Source organism: Cetorhinus maximus, chromosome 21 (assembly GCF_964194155.1).
Source record: "Cetorhinus maximus chromosome 21, sCetMax3.hap1.1, whole genome shotgun sequence".
In the NCBI taxonomy this organism is placed as follows: Eukaryota; Metazoa; Chordata; class Chondrichthyes; order Lamniformes; family Cetorhinidae; genus Cetorhinus; species Cetorhinus maximus.
Window position 1 is genome coordinate 48451314 of NC_135899.1, and position 21980 is coordinate 48473293.

A 21980-nucleotide genomic window follows, 5' to 3' on the forward strand; every position below is an offset into this window, starting at 1 on the left:
AAAACTGGAGTCAATGGGAATCAGGTAGAAAACTCTCCGCTGGTTGGAGTCATACCTAACACAAAGGAAGATGGTTGTGGTTGTTGGAGGTCAGTCATCTCAGCTCCAGGACATCACTGCAAGAGTTCTGCAGGGTAGTGTCCTACTCCCAACCATCTTTAGCTGCTTCATCAATGACCTTCCTTCCATCATAAGGTCAGAAGTGGGGATGTTCACTGATGATTGCACAATGTTCAGCACCATTCGCGACTCCTCAGATACTGAAGCAGTCCATGTCCAAATGCAGCAACATCCAGGCTTGGGCTGGCAAGTGGTAATTAACATTCGTGCCACACAAGTGCCAGGCAATGACCATTTCCAACAAGAGAGAATCCAACCATTGCCCCTTGATGTTCAATGGCATTACCATCACTGAATCCCCCACTATCAACATCCTGGGGGTTACCATTGACAAGAAACTGAACTGGATTAGCCATATAAATACTGTGGCTACAAGAGCAGGTCAGAGGCTAGGAATCGTGCGATGAGTAACTCACCTCCTGACTCCCCAAAGCCTGTCCACCATCTATAAGGCACACGTCAGGAATGTGATGGAATACTCACCACTTGCCTGGATGAGTGCAGCTCCTCCAACACTGAAGAAGCTGGACACCGTCCAGGACAAAGCAGTCTGCTTGATTGGCACCACATCCACAAACATGCACTCCCTTCACCACCGACGCACAGTAGCAGCAGTGTGTACCAACTACAAGATGCACTGCAGGAATTCACAAAGGCTCCTCAGACAGCACCTTCCAAATCCACGGCCACTACCACCTAGAAGAGCAGCAGATAGATGGGAACACGACCACCTGGAAGTTCCCCTCCAAGTCACTCACCATCCTGACTTGGAAATATATCGCCGTTCCTTCACTGTCACCAGGTCAAAATCCTGGAACTCCCTTCCCGGCAGCACTGTGGACGTACCTACACCACATGGACTGTAGCGGTTCAAGAAGGCAGCTCACCACCACCTTCTCAAGGGCAATGAGGGATGGGCAATAAATGCTGGCCCAGCCAGCGAAGCCCACGTCTTTCGTGAATGAATTAAAAAAATACAATGGTGTTCCCCAATGGTCAGTATAAGGACCACTTTACTTTCATATATATCACTGACCTGGATGTGGGTACAGTACACAGGGCTTTTTCAAAGTTTGTAAATGATAAGGAACTGAGAAATGTAGTAAACAATGAGAAGGATAATAACAGGCTTCAAGAGGCATGGAAAGACTGGTAAAATGGACTTACATGTGAGAAATAAAGTTAACATAAAGAAGTGTGAAGCAATACATTTTGGTAGGAAGAATGAGGAGAGGCATTACCTAAATAAATAGTATTTTTTTCAAGGGGTTGCAGGAACAGAGAGACCTGGAGGTACACATATACGATCTTTGAAGCTGGCAGGACAAGTTGAGAAGGCTTTTAAAAAGGTGTATGGGATCCTTGGCTTTATTAATAGAAGAATAGAATACATAAACAAGGAAGTTGTACTAAACTTTTATAAAGCACCGGTTAGACCTCAGCTGGAGTATTGTTTTCGATTCTGGGCACCACACTTTTGTTGTTTGTCCTTGGAGATGAAGGTGACCATGTTCATCATCTGGGGTGTTTGGTAGAGTTCCAGTGGGTAAGTTGGTGACTGCCAAGGCCAATCTGCACCCAGAAGATTCTGCTGCAAGCAGGAGAGGATACTGAGACAATTGAGTTTTGGATGAGTTGCTGGCTCGGGATTTCCTCTCTGCATTTTTTTTACTGCCTGATATACGCTTGCTTTTGAAGGAGGCTGCACTGTTTTTTATTTAGTAGAACTAGCTGCAGCGATCCTAGGTGAGTTTCTCCCAGGACTTGAGTGAATATCAGAACTCCTAAACATGGCCGCCATGACAGCGCACTCTAGACTCAAGCTCTCCAGTGAAAATTCACTTTGGTAAGCAAATATCAGGCATTCTGATTATTCCAGCTCAGTTTTGACTGTCTCAGTATGGTGTGGATCCTTGGCATGCCAACGTGGTGAGCACCTCAGTATCTGGTATTTTGTCCTGCCATGTGATCTTTAGGAGATTCCAAAGGCAGCTCAAGTGAAAGTGGTTGAGCTTCTTGGCATGATGCTGGTACACATTCAAAGTCTCACATGTGTAGCAGAGTGAGCGGGATAATTTCTCTGTAGAGTATCAGTTTGGTAGGCAGATTTACATGTCTTCATTCCCAGACTGATGTTCGAAATCTGCCGAAGGCTACACTTGCTTTGCCAATTGTTGCATGTGTCTTATCATCAATATACACAGCATAAGAGAGTGCGGTGCTGAGGTAAATGAACTTATCCACTGCTGAAAGGTTCTGGTCTGGAATGAAACCTTGGGCTCGAGATAGGGATTGCCTGGAGCAGGCTGGTATATTACTTCAGTTTTCTTCATGCTGATCGTAAGGCCAAAGCTGTCGCATGCATTGGAGAAAAATTCCATGTTACGTTGCATGTCCAGCTGTGATCGGCAGCTAGTGCACAGTCATCGGCATGACCAATCTGCTCACATTCTCTTAAAGGTGTATTTCACCTCAGATTACAGGAGCCTTTTTCTACCACAACCAACAAACAGGAAATTGTGAAATATGTCCTTGGAGATAGTGGCCTTTACCTGAAGTCGTCTCAGATTGAGCAGCTTCCTATCCATGAAATTTATGATTTCAGTGCCACTATCAACATCCTGGAAGGCATCAGAGAATATGGTGGAGAAAAACATGCTGAAGAGGGCTGGTGCTAGCATGCAGCCCTGTTTAATGTCATTAGTGACTGAGAATGGGTCAGAAGATTCATCATTCAGGATGCACGTGAGCATTCCATCCTGGAACTGTGGAATCATTATGTTGAATTTCTCAGGGCAGCCGCATTTCTCCATTCCGTGTGTCAAAGGTCTTGGTCATGTCAACAAACATGTTGTAGAGATCCATGTTCTGTTCTTGGCATTTCTCCTGAAGCTGTCTAACTGTGAACACCATATCAGTGGTTCCTGAACCTTTTATGAAACAATACTGCCTTTCTGGAAGCAAATCCTGGTCTAGACATTGCACTAAGTTGTTCAGAAGGATTCTGGCAAGAATTTTGCCAGCAATGGAAAGAAGTGAGATTCCTCTGTGTTTTTCCAAAGATTGGCAAGTTCCTTTCAGCTTGTCACAGGTGGACAATGGAGATATCTTTGTATTCTTGCAGGATGGCTCCTTGCTCCCTGTCCGGACAGGAAGGGGATTAGTTTAAACAGCCCTGATTTCTCCTCTTGCCACCCATCCATAAACAGAAAGGTGTTTTGATTTGTTTTCCTTTAAAAGCGGTGGCATGTTTCCCAACCCCTTAATTGTGGTGTCATCAAATTTTCTATTAATAACCCCACAGCGAACTCAGGATATGATCAACTCAGGGTTAGCTTATTTGCACACACTCAAAATCCAGCAGGGGGTTGTTGCTAGGTATCCCGCTGTGCACTCATACAGTAAGAGGGATAGGGAAAGAAATGTTTACAGGGCAAAGACCACAGAAAAAAGAAATGTCGTTTCAAATGGTCCAGAATCAAAGTCCAATGAAGTATTCCTTCACAGAGGTTGGCAGGTTGAAAACCTGATGCTGGAGAATTCACTTTTCTGGTAGAGTTGACTTCCACAATGAAATAGGCACACAGAGATGAGTCATTCTTGTTGGCGAATTTACAAAAGGTCTAGAAGAAACAGTGTAGATGAATGCAGGACAATCAAACCTGGACGGAGCCCCTTTCCTGTGCTGCTGCTTGGTAGATGGAAAAATGGCAGACTGAGCTTTGAAGCTCCACAAGGCAATATTACCGATTCCTCCAGCCAGGGGTTCATGTCACATAACTCTCACCTCTCCACTCTGGCTTTGACAACGGGTGTGAATCCCTTTGTCAGGGTCCCTGAGATTGTTGATGTTGGTGTTCCAACCATTAAGTCTTAGAGTGTGGTTACGGGGTCCTTTGTCCTAGCAGACAAATTGGTTCTGTTTGCCCAGGCCTGCTTTTGAAATGTAAATGGCTTTTGTATAATTCTTTTTTAATTTGGTCTCTGCAGCCCACAGGGGATCATTAGGGTCTCTTCAGAGATAACAAGGTGTCAATTTCTGCGAAACTACCACATTAACTCTTATTATTCAACGGTCACAGACAGACACAGCTTCAGCTATTTTAAAAAAAGGGCCTTTGAACAGTTTTCAAAATTTTAGAAATTAGCCATGAGGATATTTGTGTATATTTTATAAAAACATAGAATGTGAAGTTATAGCCTCCTGACACTCTCACACAGCGTGAGGCTGGAGGGGAGGCAGTGGCGTAATGGTATTGTCACTGGACTAGGAATCCAGAGACCCAGGGGAATGCTCTGGGGACCAGGTTTGAATCTCACCATGGCAGATTGTAGAATTTGAATTCAATCAATTAAAAGTCTAATGATGACCACAAAACCATTGTCGATTGTTATAATAACCCATCTGGTTGATTAATGCCCTTTGGAGAAAGAAATCTGCCATCCTTACCTGGCCTGGCCTACATGTGACTCCAAACACACAGTAATATAGTTGACTTTTAAATGCCCTCTGAAATGTCCTAGCAAGTCAATCAGTTGTATCAAACTGCTAGAAAGCCTATAAGGAATGGAACCGGACGGACCACTCGGCTTAGGTACCGGAAATGACAACGGCAAACTCAGCCCTGTCAACCCTGCAAAGTCCTTCTTACTAACATCCGGGGGCTTTTGCCAAAATTGGGAGAGCTGTCTCACAGATTAGTCAAGCAACAGCCTGACTTAGTCATCCTCAGGGAATCATATCTTACAGATAACGTCCCAGGTACCACCTCTGGGTATGTCCTGTTCCCTCCCCACCAGCAAGACAGACCCAGCAGAGGTGGCAGTGCGGTCATATACAGTTGGGAGGGAGTTGCCCTCAGAGTCCTCAACATCCAGTTCGAGCCCCATGAAGTCTCATGGCATCAGGTCAAACATCGGCAAGGAAACCTCCTTCTGATTACCACGTTCTGTTTCCACACCACCTCCCTCCCCCTTTCCCCCACTTAGCTGATGAATCAGTACTCCTCCATGTTGAACACCACTTGGAGGAAGCACTGAGGGTGGCAAGGGTGCAGAATGCACACAGGGTGGAGGATGTCAATGTCCACCTCTAAGAGTGGCTCGGTAGCGCCACTACAGACCGAGTTGGCGAGTTCTAAAGGACATAGCTGCCAGACTGGGTCTGTGGCAGGTGGTGAGGGAACCAGGGAACAAGAGGGAAAAACATTTATTTTCATCAATGCCAGGAGTGATCACTGCACAGTCCTTGAGGAGACCAATTCCCATCTTCACATCCATCATGTGTGGCCCTACCACCATGCTAAATGGGATAGATTTCGAACAGATCTAGCAACTCAAGACTGGGCATCCATGAGGCATTGTGGACTATCAGCAGCTGCAGAATTGTACACACCACAATCTGTAACCTCATGGCCTGGCGTATCTCCTACTCTATCATCACCATCAAACCTGTGGATCAACCCTGGTTCAATGAGAGTGCAGGAGGCCATGCAAGGAACAGCACCAGGCGTACCTAAAAATGAGCTGTCAATCTGGTTATGCTACAGCTCAGGGCTACTTGCGTGCCAAACAGCATAAGCAGCATGCGATAGACAGAACTAAACAATCCCACAACCAATGGATCAGAAACAAACTCTGCAGTCCTGCCACATCCAGTCATGAATGGTAGTGGACAATTAAACTACTCACTGGAGAAGGAGGCTCCACAAATATCCTCATCCTCAATGATGGGGGAGCCCAGCATATCAATGCTAAAGATAAGGCTGAAGCATTTGCATCAATCTTCAGGCAGAAGTACCGAGTGGATGATCCATCTCAGCCTCCTCCGGAGGTCCTAACCATCACAGATGGCAGTCTTCAACCAATTTTATTCACTCCATGTGATATTAAGAAATGGCTGAAGGCACTGGATACTGCAAACTGTTGAAAGCACTGGATACAATGTTCTGGTAATAGTACTGAAGACTGTGCTCCAGAACTTGCCACACCCTGAGCTGAGCTGTTTCTGTAGAGCTACAACACTATCATCTACCTGGCTATGTGTAAAGTTGTCCAGGTATGTCCTGTACACAAAAAGCTGGACAAATCCAACCCAGCCGTTTACCGCCCTATCAGTCTACTCTCGCTCATCAGTAAAGTGATGGAAGCGGTCATCAACAGTGCTATCAAGTGGCACTCGCTGTTAGAATCATATCTCTCAAGACTGAAGCTTTCTTTTACAAAATGGAAGGATTTAGCATGATCTGGACAAGTGGATGCTAACCTGGGATTTTTTAAAAGAAGATCATAAGTTCGCCTTGGAACTGTCAACAAGCAGGCCTCTTCCAGGAAATCACCTGATCTATATAGTACTTGAGAAGGAGTTGTTTTATTTGTGTTGAGCTGCAAAGAGCTTCAATTAATTAAGCTGGGAGACAGAAAAGGCAATCACATGGGAAGAGAAAAAAAGCTTAAGTTGTGAACCTGCTTTTTTGAAGGTGGTCTTGTTGGAGAACAAGCTGAGAAAAGAAGGCTCCCTCTCTCTAAGATAGAAGCAAAATACTGCGGATGGTGGAAATCTGAAATAAAAACAGAAAATGCTGGAAAAACTCAGCAGATCTGACAGCATCTGTGGAGAGAGAAACACAGGTCTGATGAAGGGTCATATGGACTCGAAACATCAACTCTGTTTCTCTCTCCACAGATGCTGACAGACCTGCTGAGTTTTTCCAGCATTTTCTGTTTTTGCTCCCTCTCTCCACCTTGCCTAAAATTGTGTGTGGCTATCAACCTGTAGCTAGAGAACTCTCATCTGAGTGTAATCAGTCTGCATTTGAACCTGCAAAGCTGAACCAGTTGGTGGGAACTTCCAGGCATCTACCAGGACCAGCAGTTTATACAAGTGAACTCCAGGTCCATAGCGTTGAGACTTTATCCTTTATTTTATAACCCCGATCCTCCAAAACCCATCTCTGCAGAGAGACTCTATCTGTTTGTCCTTTGTTTGTCTGTGTATGTACTGGGGGAATTCTTCAGGAAGAGATAGATGGTTATACTTCTTGGTTACAATTGTGTGTTAACATGTACTTGCAACTTGTTAAAAGAAGTTTTGTTTTAAAATAAATTAATCATTCTGAGTTTTTGGAAGAAGCCTGGTCAGGTTCTCTTTCCTTTTGAGTACTAGAGGTATAGGTACACAATTGGCCATTTCGGTGGAAAAATTAAACATTTAAATTAATGTTATGGCCTGCGGAGTAGTGGGGCTTGATAATTCGCGCGCTCCTCCCATCCCAGTCATAACATTGCTTTCAATAACCTGCTCACTGACGCTCAGTTTGGGTACCGCCAGGATCACTCAGCTCCTGACCTCATTACTGTCTTGGTTCAAACATGGACAAAAGAGCTGAACTCCCGAGGTGAGGTGAGAGTGACTGCCCTTGACATCAAGGCAGCATTTGACCAGGTATGGAAGGCCTCAAGGAACCCTAGGAAAACTGGTTTCAATGGGAATCAGGAAAATCTCTCTGTTGGCTGGAGTCATACTTAGCGCAAAGGAAGATGGTTGTGCTTGTTGGAGGTTAATCATCTCAGTTCCAGGACAACAATGCAGAAGTTCCTCAGGATAGTGTCCTAGCCCAACCATCTTCAGCTGCTTCATCAATGACCTTCCTTCCATCATAAGGTCAGAAGTGGGGACGTTTGCTGATGACTGCACAATTGGAACTACCTCACTAACGGCACTGTGGGTGTACCTACACCACATGGACTGCAGTGGTTCAAGAAGGCAGCTCACCACCATCTTCTCGAGAACAATTAGGAATCAGCAATAAATGCTGGCCTGGCTACCAATGCCCACATCCCATGAACAAATTTTTAAAAAGAGCTCAGTGAGCTTCTTGACCAGGCATTGACTTCCGGCCATGTCGATCTTAGCTGGGATTGCATCAGCTCCTGAAGCATTGCTGCTAGACAGGAGTTTGATTGCTTTTGTTGTTTGTAATATTGTGAGAGGATCATCAGGATAGCAGTTGATGGCAACCTATGGCAGCTTGCTGCTAGCTTCTCCATCAATGGATGAAGGCCAATTCAGGATGTGATTGAAGTGCTCTGCCCATCTTTCTAGAATTTGGACTTTTTCTGTGAGCAGTGTTGGCCCTTCGGCACCAAGAATTGGTGAAGAACTAGTAGACTGTGGCCCGTAGATAGATTTCAGAGCATCGTAGAATCTTTTCCAGTTTTTGTGGTTAGCATGTGACTGAAGTTCGTCTGCTTTCTATTTCAGCCATGTGTCGTGCATTTCTTTGAGCTTGTAGTGGACAGTCCTGCAGGTGTTTTGATGGGTATCATGCATGAATTGTGATGATGTTTCATCGCAGCAATGCCTATGGAGGTGATGTTTCTCCTCACGTAGTTTCTGGATCACCTCATTGTTTTTGTTGAACCAATCTTAATGGTTATGAGAGGTGTGGCCAAGGGTCTCTAGAGCAGTGAGTACACTATATCCTTGAAGTTCATCATTGTCCATGTAGTGAGTTTCCATTTTCGCTGAACACAGGTGGCTCTCAAGTTTTTCTGAGAGAGATTCCTTCATGACTGCCTGTTTGAGCCTTGAGATATTGAGACGCTACTGGACCTTGATGCCCTGGGGGTGTCTATGGGTGGGATCTTGATAGCTTTGAGATGATAAGATGGTGGTCAGTCCAGTAGTCAGTGCCACACATGGCTATCATTACAAGCACATCCTGCCTGTCCCTCTGCCTGGTGATGACATAGTCGATTAGATGCCAGTCCACAGGACGGGCGAGCATCTAAAACGTCTTGTTGCAAGCAGAGAGGTGGAAAACTGTGTTGTTGATTAAAAACTCATGCTCAGCGCACATCAACTTGTGATTGCGTTGTTGGGATCCCTGCCAGCTGTGGCCTGCTGACCATGGTATGTGAAGCAGACTATGTTTGGGGAACCTTTTCTAGCCCCTTTTTCAAACTAGGGAGGTGAGCATTGTGGCCCTGAAAAGGGCTGCTCAGTCGCTCAGGAGGCTAGTGAGTTCCGCTTCTGCTTCCTTCCAGTGAGAAGTGACCTGTGGCCTGAGTCACCTGGGTGCAGGTTCACAGCTACAGCTCCCAGTGAATCTATACCTGCTGCTATGTTGCTTGCTTGTCGCCACAGAACTTATGACAGGTAGATGATAGATGACAGATAATAGAAAATGATGAACATGATAAATTCATGAATTGCATTATAGTGAGGAAGAGTTGCACACCATCAGCCTCACTCTCTTGTCCTGATCTATCTTGGTCCAGGGGTAAAATGAATCTGTAGGCTGGAGATAGATTAGGATGTAATGGATGACCTGTATGTTGTCTGTATGGGTGACTTGAATGGTGACCTGACAGTATGTTATTGAGCTCTACGCGTTCTACAACATGGTGCCAACTGGCCTTCCAAGACCATTGGACCTCAGATTGGATTCAACCACCCAGTCCCCTAGAATCAGCCTTCTCATGCCAGAATATGCAAATCCTTAAGTTTCCGAGGGTAGGAAACCCAAGGGCCATCCTCAGCTGGCTAGCACGCCTGTCAAAACGGTTTACTGGGATGTGGCCACTGTTGCATGCTAACAGTTACTTGGGGCCACAAGTGAGAGCTGGGTTAAGCTGAAGACCATATAGGATGAGCTAAAGAATGCAACAAGCCTGCCTGTGAGAGGTGCTACCCCTTCCTTACACCCCTTACACCCTAATTCCTTGGAAATGACACAAAAGTGATCTCTAGAATAGCACCAGAGAGGAGGGACTTCAGTTATGTGGCTAGATTGAAGAAGCTGTGGTTGTTCTCCTTAGAGAAGAGAAGGTTAAGAGTTTGGATAGAGGTGTTCAAAATCATGAATGCTTTTGATAAAGTAAATAAAGAGAGATCGTTTCCAGTGGCAGAAGTGTTGGTAACCAGAGGACACATGTAAGGTTACTGACAAAAGAACTAGAAAAGAAATGAGGAAATATTTTTTATACAGCCAGTTGTTATGACCTGGAATGCACTGCCTGAAGGGGTGATGAAAGCAGATTCAATAGTAACATTTAAAAGAGAATTGACAAATACCTGTAGGGGAGGAAAGTACTGGGCTATAGAAAAAGAGAAAGATAGTGGAGTTATTGGATAGCCCTACCAAAAATCCAGCACAGGAACAATGTCCTTCTGGCGTCCTTCTGTGATGTCCCATTTTATGATTCGATGATCCGCTAAGATTGCCTCCTTCCAGTTTAACCCCTGCCTCAATCTAATGCTGTTGGAACACTCATTCATGCCTTCATCAACTGCTGACTCAACAATGCTCTCCTGGCTGGTCTCGCATCCTCCGCCCTCTGTTAACTTCAACTGCTTCAAAACCCAACTGCTCGTATCCTATCCTGCACCAAGTCCTGCTCAGCATCACCCCTGCCCTCATAGAGCTACATTGGCTCCTGGTCCCGTGCCCCAAATTTAAATTCCTCATCCTTGTATTGAATTGGTCTTGCCCGCCCCTATTTCTGGAAACCACCCTACAATGCAGCCTTGAACTCTCAACCTGGTCTCTTGGGCATCCTCCCTTTACCTCACCTTTGCTAGCTGTACCTTCAGGTATTTATCCCTGTGCTCTGGAATTGCCCACTGAATCCCTTGCCCCTTCATCTTCCCCTCCACTTTAAGACACTCTTTAAAACCCACCTTGGACCAAACATTTGCTCATCCCTTTAAATATCCCCTTCTTTGACTCAGAGTCCATTGCTGACGCCTGGGTGAAGTACTTTAAGACGTTTTGTACACTAAATGCTCCATGTGATTTCTTGCTGTAATCATTGCTGCCATCCTTGCATTGTTCTTACCATTTGAATATCCTTTATCCACAGATGAAGGCCATGGAGGCAAGAGATTTAAAAATTAATATAAATTCAAATGTGAAATTATTCTGTGTCAGCTCATTAAGTAAATCCCAAGTCACTGCTAGTCATGCAGCTGAATCAAAATTATGATAATCCATCTGGAAAAAGAACGGAAATTAGTGAACCCTAAAGAAGAAAAAATGTTTAAGAAGCTAAAACAGTTTTAATAAAAGTATCGAGGGACTGGCCAGAAAGGTTCCTTTGGTATTTTCCAGTCCTTTATGTTTACGGATGAAGAAAGTTGGTAGGGCTGATGTTTATAAATTGGCTGATCCATGTTCTCTTATATGGCAGGCTTGCAAAGCAATGCAGAACGACGTGTGGCAACAGAAGAAATAACAAGAAAATCAAAGAATGGTGGTACAAAGAGGAAGTCTGCAAGTGAGAGTGAATTGTAATCATAAAGGACTCCGCTCAGGAAAGTGGATAGTGTAATGAACCTCAAAACTTACTGGAGACCAGGAGTTTGGATGCCATGAGCTACAGTTCCCACTGGGCCTCAGGACTTCTGTGCATGTGCCAGCCAGGAAATGGCCGCATGTACGCAGTTCATCCATTTTCATATCTTGAGGCCTGGAACCAGCCATGCACACATGCGCAGAAGGAAAATAAGAAAAGTGAAATGGCGTGAAACTGGAGGTCAGGTGACTTGGAACTGGAATGCCATTAGAGAGGTGTCCCAGGGAGCAGGACACGGGGAGGGGACAGGGAGAAGTTCCCAAACCAAGAAGAAGGTCCCAAACCAGGGAGTGGGACAGAAAGAGGTCCCAGAAGAAAGTCCCTGGCAGGGACAAAGACATGGATCAGAGTTAGATCCCATTGAGTCAAGATAAACAACAGGAGCAGAGAAAAAGGCTCCAAGTTAAAGAAAGAGCTGCGGGGAGCAGACTTGAAACAAAGTGGGATTGAGAGGAGCCCAGAATCTGAGAAGGCAGCCAAAGGTTGGTGACTAAATGCTACGGGCCACAAGGACAAAGGTACCCTTTTGGAGTAGTGGTGCTCTGCTTGGCATGGCCAAGGATCTGAAAGTGTGCTTGGAAGGTGAAGCCTGAGTGTACTCGGAGATCCAAGAGAAAGGAATCTTGGAAGGTGAGATTGAAATCCTGGAGATGGATCCCTGTTGAAGCAGTCCGAGTAGGAGCGACATTTGGAGAGAATTCCAAAGCGAGTTCTTCAAAAAACCCTCGTGAGAAAGACAGAGTTGCAGTGAGACCAAATCAGTGACAAGCGTCTAGGTGGGTTGTAGAGAAGTCCATAGAATCTACTTTGGTTGCACCTGTCATTTACTTTGGAGTGTGGTGTGTCTGACCACAGTTCACCTGTTAAGTCACAAAGACCGCTTAACTGCCTTGAAAATTAGAGTGCAGGATAGATATGCTAAATTGTTTTATCTTTCCAAATTTGTATGTGTCTAAAGATATAATTGGGGTAAACGATTAATGAATATTTGAATCATTTTCTTGTGTTTATATTGATAGCTTTACAACCTTTTTGTCTGGTGTAATATTGTTCATCTTTCTTATTAATAAATGTTTTACTCTTTGTGTTAAAAGTTCATCAGCAGACTCATATGAATTTGTTCAGTAAATTTCCTCCACAGTTTCAAAAAAAGTTAGGATCTATCAAGCCAGGTTTCAATCTGAGACCTGACTTGTCCAGTAGCAACATAAGCTGAGATCGTAACAATAGCCATCCACATTGTAAAGACAACTACAAGAAGTTAAGTTGTCTACCTGGACTTATCATATATGGTAGAAGGGGACAGGAAAAGACTCAGCAGCAGTGTTAGCTGCCAGTCTTGGCTTAGTGGTAGCTCTCCTCTGAGTCAGAAAATTATGCATTTAAGTCCTACTCTAGAGAGTTGTGCACAAGGCTGACATTCAAACAGTACTGAAAGAGTACTGCACTGTCAGAGGTGCCATCTTTTGAATAAGGTATTAATCAAGTCCCCATCTCAGCTGGACATAAAAGATCCCGTGGCACCATTGAAGAAGACGAGGGGAGTTATTCCAGTGTCCTGGCCAATATTTATCCTGCAATCAATATCTCTAAACAAGGTTATCTTATTAATACAAAAGCAAAATGCTGTGGATGCTGGAAATCTGAAATTAAAACTGAAAATGCTGGAGTTAACAGGCTCGATTTTTATCTCGGGTTCAGGAAGCGTAAGTCAGGGCAGTACCCAACTTCGCCAAGCCGAACCTGTCATCTCCTCCCATACCTATCATATTTTTGTCACCTGGAGATGTGGGCAGGACAAGATTTGTGTCTGCCACCTCCCAAGGCAGGGCCGAGGAAGCATCAGAAGTGGGCAGGTGCCGAGGTAGGCTGGTTAGAAGGCCCACCTCAGTTCTCTGGGATTCTGGTCCAGTTCTCCACATTGTTTTTATGCCCCTAACCCTCAATCTCATTGTGAGCCTTGCTGGGATCCCTTTCAATAGTGATCCACAATTGTTGCTTTTGGCCTGTCATTCCCCCAGACCGCCCTTCCTGATTGGTCAGGGAACCCGGAAGCAGGAATAACTTGCATTTCTGGAAGAAAGAGCCACAGAAGCGCACAAATTAGTGGAATTAGCTAATTGGGTTCCCAATCTGAAAATAGTCCCATTGTCCAGCAGGGACTTAGTCCACGAGATTCCAGCCATATACTCAACAGCGATTAAATCAAATCCATTTATCTCTATTTATGCTACTGTTTGTCTACCTTGTCACAAATGCCTCGTGCATTCAGATAAAGAGTCTTTCTTTTTTGTCACCATTCTTTGCATGGACCTTATTTGCTGATGCACTATTACCACTAAACTCTCTGTCCCTCAGCCCTTTTCCCATTAATTACACCCTCTTCCCATTTTGCTAATCTGTTTATGTCTTCATGAAGTCTTTTACTGTCCACTTTACTGTTTGTCTAACTCCCCACTTGCTCTGAAGAAGTGTCATATGGGCTTGAAATGTTAACTCTGTTTCTCTCTCCGCAGATGCTGCAAGACCTGCTGAGTTTTTCCAGCATTTTCTGTTTTTGTTTCAGATTTCCAGTATCCGCAGTGTTTTGCTTTCATCCCCACTTTCATGTTGTTAGTAAATTTCTAACGTGTGCTTCCTGCTCATAAATCAAACTCATCTTTAGATACATCCAGAACAAAAATAGACCAAACAATGTTATAGCACTTCTAACCCATCTCCACTCTGAGCAAGAACACCAACAACCCTAACCCCTTGTTTCTTGTTTGTCAACCAACTTTCTAATATTCCAACATACTGCTACTTTTATTTCATGCCACATGCCTGGAGTTTTGTAATTATCTTCCTGTGAAACATCTTCTGAAAATCTATGTATGCTACATCTACAGAATTCCCTTTATTTAATCAGTCACCTCTTCCAAACAAAACTATTACATTTGTGAAACGACGTTAACAGAGCCATACTGGCTGTGGTTAATAATCCTCTGCATCTATAATTGCTGTCTACTTTGATCTCAAATTATAGATTCTAAGACTTTGCCCACAGCTGATTTTGGGGCAAACTGATCTGCAGTTAGTTGTTTATCTTCCTCCTCCTTCCTGAACAGAAGTATTGCATTGCCAACCCTCCAGTTATCTGCTGTGGTTTGTACTGTAGGCGACTTAAAATTACACACCATAGTGTTTACAATCGCATTCAGATGTACATCCTGCTGTGCAACTTCCTGGTATAACCATTTGCAACAATATTTTTACCATGCCACGATGCGACTCACTCCCCTGTATTTCTCCCCCTCCCTGGGTTACCTAACTGGAGGCATCATCAAATTATAACATGCATTCTTCAGTCACTTTGATCTGTGATTTCACTCAGATCAAGGATATTCTGCTGTAGTCTGTGTCCTTTTCTGTGACTTTGCCAGCTGCTCTGGCAATTAGCCCAGGTCTACGTTCTAGCTTTCTAAAATCCAGGTGTGCAAAAAGTCATACTCTTTGTATATGACCCTAGTCCTTCTTATTTCCTACAGCTCAACACCTTATTGTGCCATAATGAAAGGGGCCTGTTGCTAGGGAATGCTTAAGAAGAATTCAACTTGTGCATTTGCCCCCTGGACCCCGGTGATAGTACCTCTATTTTTGAGCACTCTGGTATGGAGGTGTCCAGACCCTCAAACTAGCTTACCCCTCGTACCCCAAATGCTTCAAAGTTTTATCGAAGAACCGACAGGTTTTGTTGCCTTCCTGAAGGGTCGGGGGTGTGAGGGACTTCCAAATAACTGGCTAATGCATTCATGCACAGGTGCTAGCCACTGGAATTCATAGTACAGTGGGCACTCAGTCTTGAACCTTTGAGTCAAATGCTCCCGTTGTCATTACATTCATTACTGCGAGAGCCCAGTGCAGGTCAAGACAAGATAATCAGCTTTTTAATCTCAAAAAATAAACATTTTTTTTAAGAGGCCTGAACACTTCCTTTATATCCAAAAGAAATCAACCTGTGACCTGAAAGGGTCCTGATTTCAAGTTCTGGCCCGTTATTTAGACATACAAATGTAAAAATCATTTATCTGATTGAAACACTAAGGCTATGGAGGTGACAATCTAAACAGGTTATCAATCTAAACAGATATGGAATGAAGAAGAACTGTGAAGATAAGCAGCTACAATAACTAATAATATCATTCTAGAGTGACCAGTATCCAGTTGGCATTAGTTAATAGGTTGTAAAATTGCCCATTACTCCTTATACCAGAAACCAAGGTTTATTTGGTGTTTTTATTGATTATAGTGGGCTTTAAAGACAAAAGGGAAATTGGTACATCTGACCTACTATTTATAAATTTGACAGAAAAATCCAACATAGGATAATAACCAGTGTTATTTTGCTAACAATAGTGGTGGTGCTGCACTGTTGTTTATTTCAAGAATTCAATCTTGCTTGTTCTAAAATGTTAGTCATCATTTTTCAGGCTTTTAGCATAACACATTCATGTTATGTTCCCTAAAATAAATCAATAATAAACGCTGTGAGAAATACTAAAAGCAAAGCCAAAACAATGACACTGGTTTGAGTAAAGGAAAGTAGAAAAGAAGAGAGCAAAGAAATGATGTAGCTGAAAGACAGCAACTGAGCAGAATGAGGCAGAGTGAGATTGTTAGACAGCGACACTAAGGTTTGGAAGAATCACAATAACTATTAGGCAGTGAGGTAATTGGATTGTGACGCTACAGACGTATGCTTGCTATAGCTAATGAGATTGCTAGAAAGGGACACTACCTTTGGTCATAAGCTGGATTAAAAGTGATATTCATCATGGCCTGAATTTCATGCTTGGTGTGCACGCCAAGTCAGCGGAAGTGGAATTCCATTGCAAGCGCGATTTCACGCTGGATGGCTGATTAAGAACCACCCAGCATGAAAAGCATTCTCTCAATGGTCGGGAAGGGCCGGGCAGGGGCGGGAGCCTGTCGTGTGCTGGGTCCGACGGCGACCCAGCGGGTGCTTTAAAACCGCAGAGGCAGCTCCCTGAAGGCTGCCAGAGGAGAATCTTTGGAGTCTGTCCAGAAGACCATTTCACTCGAACAATGGCCTAACCAGTGGCTGGAAATGTCAGGCGGGAGGGCAAGTCAGGTGGGCACTCGTGCCCCCGTTTTTCAGACAAGTGGCTCGTGGTCTTTGTGGAGGAGGTCTTTGTCAGGCAGGACACTGTAGTACCCAGGGATGGGAGGAGGCCACTGTACCTGACCAAAAAAGCCTGGGAGGAGGTGGCAGCTGAGATCAGCGGCCACGGCATTGTGTGGTGCACATGGGTGCAGTACCGCACTATATAACGATCTGCTGCACTCGGCAAGGGTGAGTATCGTGTTGGCATTGTTCAGCGTGGAGAAGTGTAAGGGCTGGCCATCCACCCGTGGAGCTCAGGGGCGTTAGAGTCTGAGTGCCAACTGTCACTGACACCGGAGTCGGCCAAGGGGGTGAGCCCTGGCTGCTTGGTCTGAGTGCCTTGCAGCTCGATGGCCATGACTTGGATGTGCCCTGTAAGGTGTCCCAGAGGGGTTGTTTGCCAGGCTGCAATGTTGCTGCAGGTAGAGAGTGGATAAATCAATGCTCCCCTGTAATTTCAGGATAAGAGAAACCATAACACCAGTGAAAGAACTAAGACAGACGGAGGCCCCCCACACCTCTTCATTTTGATGAGGTACAAGATCGATGCCTTGCATTCACCTCGGTCAGATGGTCGAGGAGAGGCAGGGGTCTCTGACGAAGATAAGAGTGCAATGCACAGAGGTGAGAGTGTTGGATTGTGCAAACATTCTTGTGTAGTCTCATCATTAGTGGGAGCCACGAACCTGGAGTCCCCACTGATCATTCAAAGACGGTGGCATCATGATGCAGATCTCCATTGTCTCACCAGGTCACCTGGCATGCACAGTGACAGCGTGAAGACTTAAACTATGTTCTCCTCTAGAATCACCAACTTGCCCTCGAATACTGGACCCCAAAGAGCCCCCCTTGATGCCAGAGGACCCCTGGGCTTTAGATGCACCTGCGTCACACCCCACTGTGAACCAGGCACCAGCGCAGATACCAGCATCTCGGTGGGCATTAGATCATCAGCTAGAATGTCAGTGCATAGCGATGAGGGTGCTTCACACTCACTTGAGGAGCAGGCGGAGGCAGAGAGTGCCCAGGGCGCTGGCAGTCGGAGGACTGCTGGAGACCAGGGTGATGCTGAGTCGAGGGCAGATGATGCACCTCTGGAGTCATCCATTAGGCAGTAGATGTTGCCCATCGGGATGTGCGGGAGGATATGGCAGGGATCCATGAGGGTATGCATGCAATGGTCTCCGTTGTGGAGGAGCCCATGTGGAGCATGAGCACTGCATTGACCCTCATGGCCGAGCGCTCTGCCTCTTCCATTGAGAGCATGGCAACTCTCATGGAGAGGCAGCTCCAGGGACAGAATCAGGGGTTCCTGAGGTTACAGTTGGACCTGCAAGCCCTCACACAGGCAATGATCTTGGGTGGTCAGTGACTGTGTGGGAGATGGATGGGACATCCAGTATCCCACCTAGGTGCCCGTCCATCAATGACGAGCAGGGAGGTCCAGAGCGACCTCACATTGGCATATGAGCTGCTTATCATCTCTGCAGTCTCCTCTCAGGGCGCTGCAGCTCCTCTGCCTCTCCGCCAGTGACCATGGCATCTGATGAGGCTGTGATGACTGGGGAGATGCCAGCCGTAACACTGGTGCTCCCTCCCAGGCGGGGCCAGCACATGTTCCACTGGCCAGAGGACGACTGCTAAGGTCATCAAGGCCAACAGGTCAGCACAGTCAGCAGGCTGCCTCCGATGCCGCAGCCAGCGAGGGTGGGAGGTGTGGGGGTGGGGGGGCAACAAGACATAGCACTCGCAAACGTAAGTTTAAGGCACGATGAGCACTAGAGGGACAGTTCACGGGTGATCTTCTGTTCTGCCATGTTTTGTTAATATGTTTACTGGTATGACCATAAACACCATATATTGTTATGTTCATTTGATGTGAGTGCCAACATAAATTTTGATTTTGTCTTAATGGCCTGAGTGTGCTTCGCTTGTTTTGTAGGTGCAGGGTATGCCAGTATCTCATGCTGGATGTGGGTGGTCTGAAACTTTATTGCACAGGCACTGAGTGGACTTTGGGTTCAAAGGAAAGAGTCATTTCAAACATCTGGGATGGAGGTGGCAGCCCTGGCATGAGGTAGAAGCAGATCTTTGGCAGCCTAGCTGAAGGTGCGTTGGATCAAGGCACCCCTGGTGTCCCTGCCTCCCTGAAGGATACAGAAGTCTGCCTCCACGTACTCAACATTCTCCTCACCGGGCTCCTCTTCTGATTCACCACTGCATTCATCTTCTGTGGCCTGTGGAGCTGCCTCAAGATCCTATTCCTCCAGAGCCAGATTATGGAGAGCGCAGTCTGCAACTACGATCAGTGACACCTGCTCTGGAGGGTATTGTACTGCTCCCTCTGAATGGTCCAGGCATCAGAAGTGCATCTTCAGAAGACTTATGGTCCTCTCTATCACTGCGCTTGTGGAGGCATGAGTCCTATTATAACGCTGCTCTGCCCCTATTCTTGGGTGGCGGAGAGGCGTCATAAGCCACCCTTTCAATGGATAGCTCTTGTCACCCAGCAGCCATCCATCCAGTCAAGCTGGAGCACTGAAGAGCCTTGGCACCTGTGAGTGTCTGAGGAAGTAAGCATCATGGAAGCTGCCAGGGTACCTTGCACAGACTTTCTGAATCTGCATCCTGCGGTTGCAAATTATCTGGACATCCATTGAGTGGAATCCTTTCCTGTTGATGAAGGCACCTGGCTGACCCATTGGCACCTTGATGGCCACGTGTGTTCAGTCGATGGCACTCTAGATGCGGGGGAATCCAACAATTGCTGAAAACTCTCTGGCTCGCTCAGCCTGGCTGGCCTCGTCCGTACAGAAATGAATAAATGTCATTACCCGCCTGAACAGAGTTTCTGTCACCAGCTTGATGCAACTGTGGACAGCTGATTGGGAGTCTCCACACAGATCCCCACTGAGCCCTGGAAAGAGCCGGAGGCATAGAAGTTGAGGGCCACTGTGACCATCAGAGCCACTGGCATGGGGTGTCCACCCACACAGTCAGAGCTGATCTCAGGCCCAATCATCTGACAAATGGAAGTCACAGTCTCCCTGGAGAGGTGGAGCCTCCTTCGGCATTGCTCGGACATGCTGGGGTAGCTGCATCTCTACCTGTAAAACCTGGCAGCTGGATAGTGGCGTCTTCTGCCTTGGACTTCCTGCTGGCCCTGAACCCCCTGTCCCTGCGCCTCTCCTCCCACGGGTTGCTGCACTGGAAGCTGCACTGGGATACCTGGCCTCCTCTCCCTTCTGCCTCTCTCTTCTTCCTCAAAGGAGGTGCCACCAGCAGAGACCTAATCCCCATTACCAGGGTAATAGAAGGCCATCTGGTGTCTGGAGGGTTCCACACGGTCAAAATCCTCTGGGGGTCTTGGAGACACCAGTGAGTCTTGAAATGAAGCCTAGAAATGCTAAGAATGAAGCTCAGAACAGAGATGAAGCTGTCAGGTTCAAATATGAAACCAACAGCAAACTATCTCCTAAACCCCTCACTACTCACACTGGCAATGCTGCTGACCCTTTTTTCCCGCCCTTGGATGAGGTTTCGTTAAAAGGTGGGCTGCCAGCCTGCCCGTTCTGTCCATGCAATGAGTGCAAAATCACACAGGCAACGTAAAATCGCGAACAATTGCCTTTTTAATGGCCTTAAGTGGCCTTTTAATTGTTGGTGGGCACAGCTCTGACACTCACATGCACCTGCCGACCTGAAGATTGCTCACATGCGGGATGACGTCGGGACGCTCGCCTGATGTCCCTCACGCTATTTCATATCTGTTCGGATCAGCTGCGCGCCCACCTGCAAGATGTAAAATTCTGACCCATGTTTAAAATGTTCATATAAAGAACAGTTATGATTCAGATTTTTTTGTTTATATTGCACAATGGGTGAATACCCTACCTTGACAAGAATGAAGCTTATCTAAATGTTAGGAAACCTAACAGATTCCAGAAGATAACATTGGCATTTATTTTCTTCCCTCTTAGATCTTCTGCTCACCCACCATTTTGTGCATCATTCTAGGTGAACAGGCAACCTTTTTCCCATCCTTCTATCAAAGACACACCAGTCACTAACAAAAGCCCAGCGTTACTCACATGTGGCCCTCACTTTCTCCTCTATCTCATCTACATGCTTCCCCTTAATGACGTCATCCAAAAATACATCAGTTTCACATGTACACTAATTACATCCAGTTCTACCTTACCAAGACCTCTCTCGGTCCCTCCACTGTCTCTAAATTGAGTATTGCTGAAAAAAGAGATATGTCTAAGCTTTTGGTCTTGCACTCATCTGGACACTTTGCAAGAATACCAATATAAGGGGAAAACAACAATTTATACTGTATGTGAAGAGAGTGCTGATTGGTTGGCAAGTGGTGTTGCCATGGAGATTGCACCAGTGATGATGGCTGACAGTTTACTGCCAAGCATTGTTTGAAATTTAAGGCAGGCAACTTTATTCTGATTGGTCAAGGCATTGCCCTGAGGAATGAGTCAGCAAATGGCTGTCACTTATTTTGTTTAGCTGAAACAACCACAATGTGTGTACATATTCATTCTGTCTGCAAAGAACAGGGCCCTGTGTATTAATATACGTAGCTTCCAGTACACACAAATGCGCCACACTGCAAGCCTGACTGGCAATCTTAAATTGGTTGACAGCATAATTTTTAGCACACTGAGGATTATGTATCAAATGTTGTCCAATCGCAGAATGGTAACCAATTGCCAATCAATCAGCAGTCTCTTCACATACTGTGTAAATTGTTGTTTTCCTTTATATTGGTATTCTTGCAAAGTGTCCTGATGAGTGCAAGATGAAAAGCTTCAACATGTCTCTTTTTTCAGCAATACTCAAATTCTGTACTACCAAACGACTATTTGTCTCTAAATTGTCAGACTGCTTATCTGACATCCAGTACTGGATGAGCAGAAATTTTATCATCTGAAATATTCAGTAGATTGAAGCTATTGTCTTTGGCCCTGGCACAAACTCAGTTCCTTAGCCACTGACTCCATTCCTCTCCCTGGTAATTGTCTGATGCTGAATTAGACCGTTTGTAACCTTGGTGTTGTATTTTACCCTGAGATGAGCTCCATCACCAAGATTGTTTACTGCAACTACGGTAACATTGCCTGATTCTGCCTCACCTCAGCTTATTGGTTACTGTAACCCTCATCTATGTCTTTGTTACCTCCAGACTTGACTATTCCAATGCTCTCCTGGTTGTTCTCCCATTTTCCATCCTCCATAGACTTCAGCTATCCAAAACTCTGTTGCCTCTACCCTAACTCACACCAAATCCCAATTATCCATCATCCCTACCCTCGCTAATCTACAT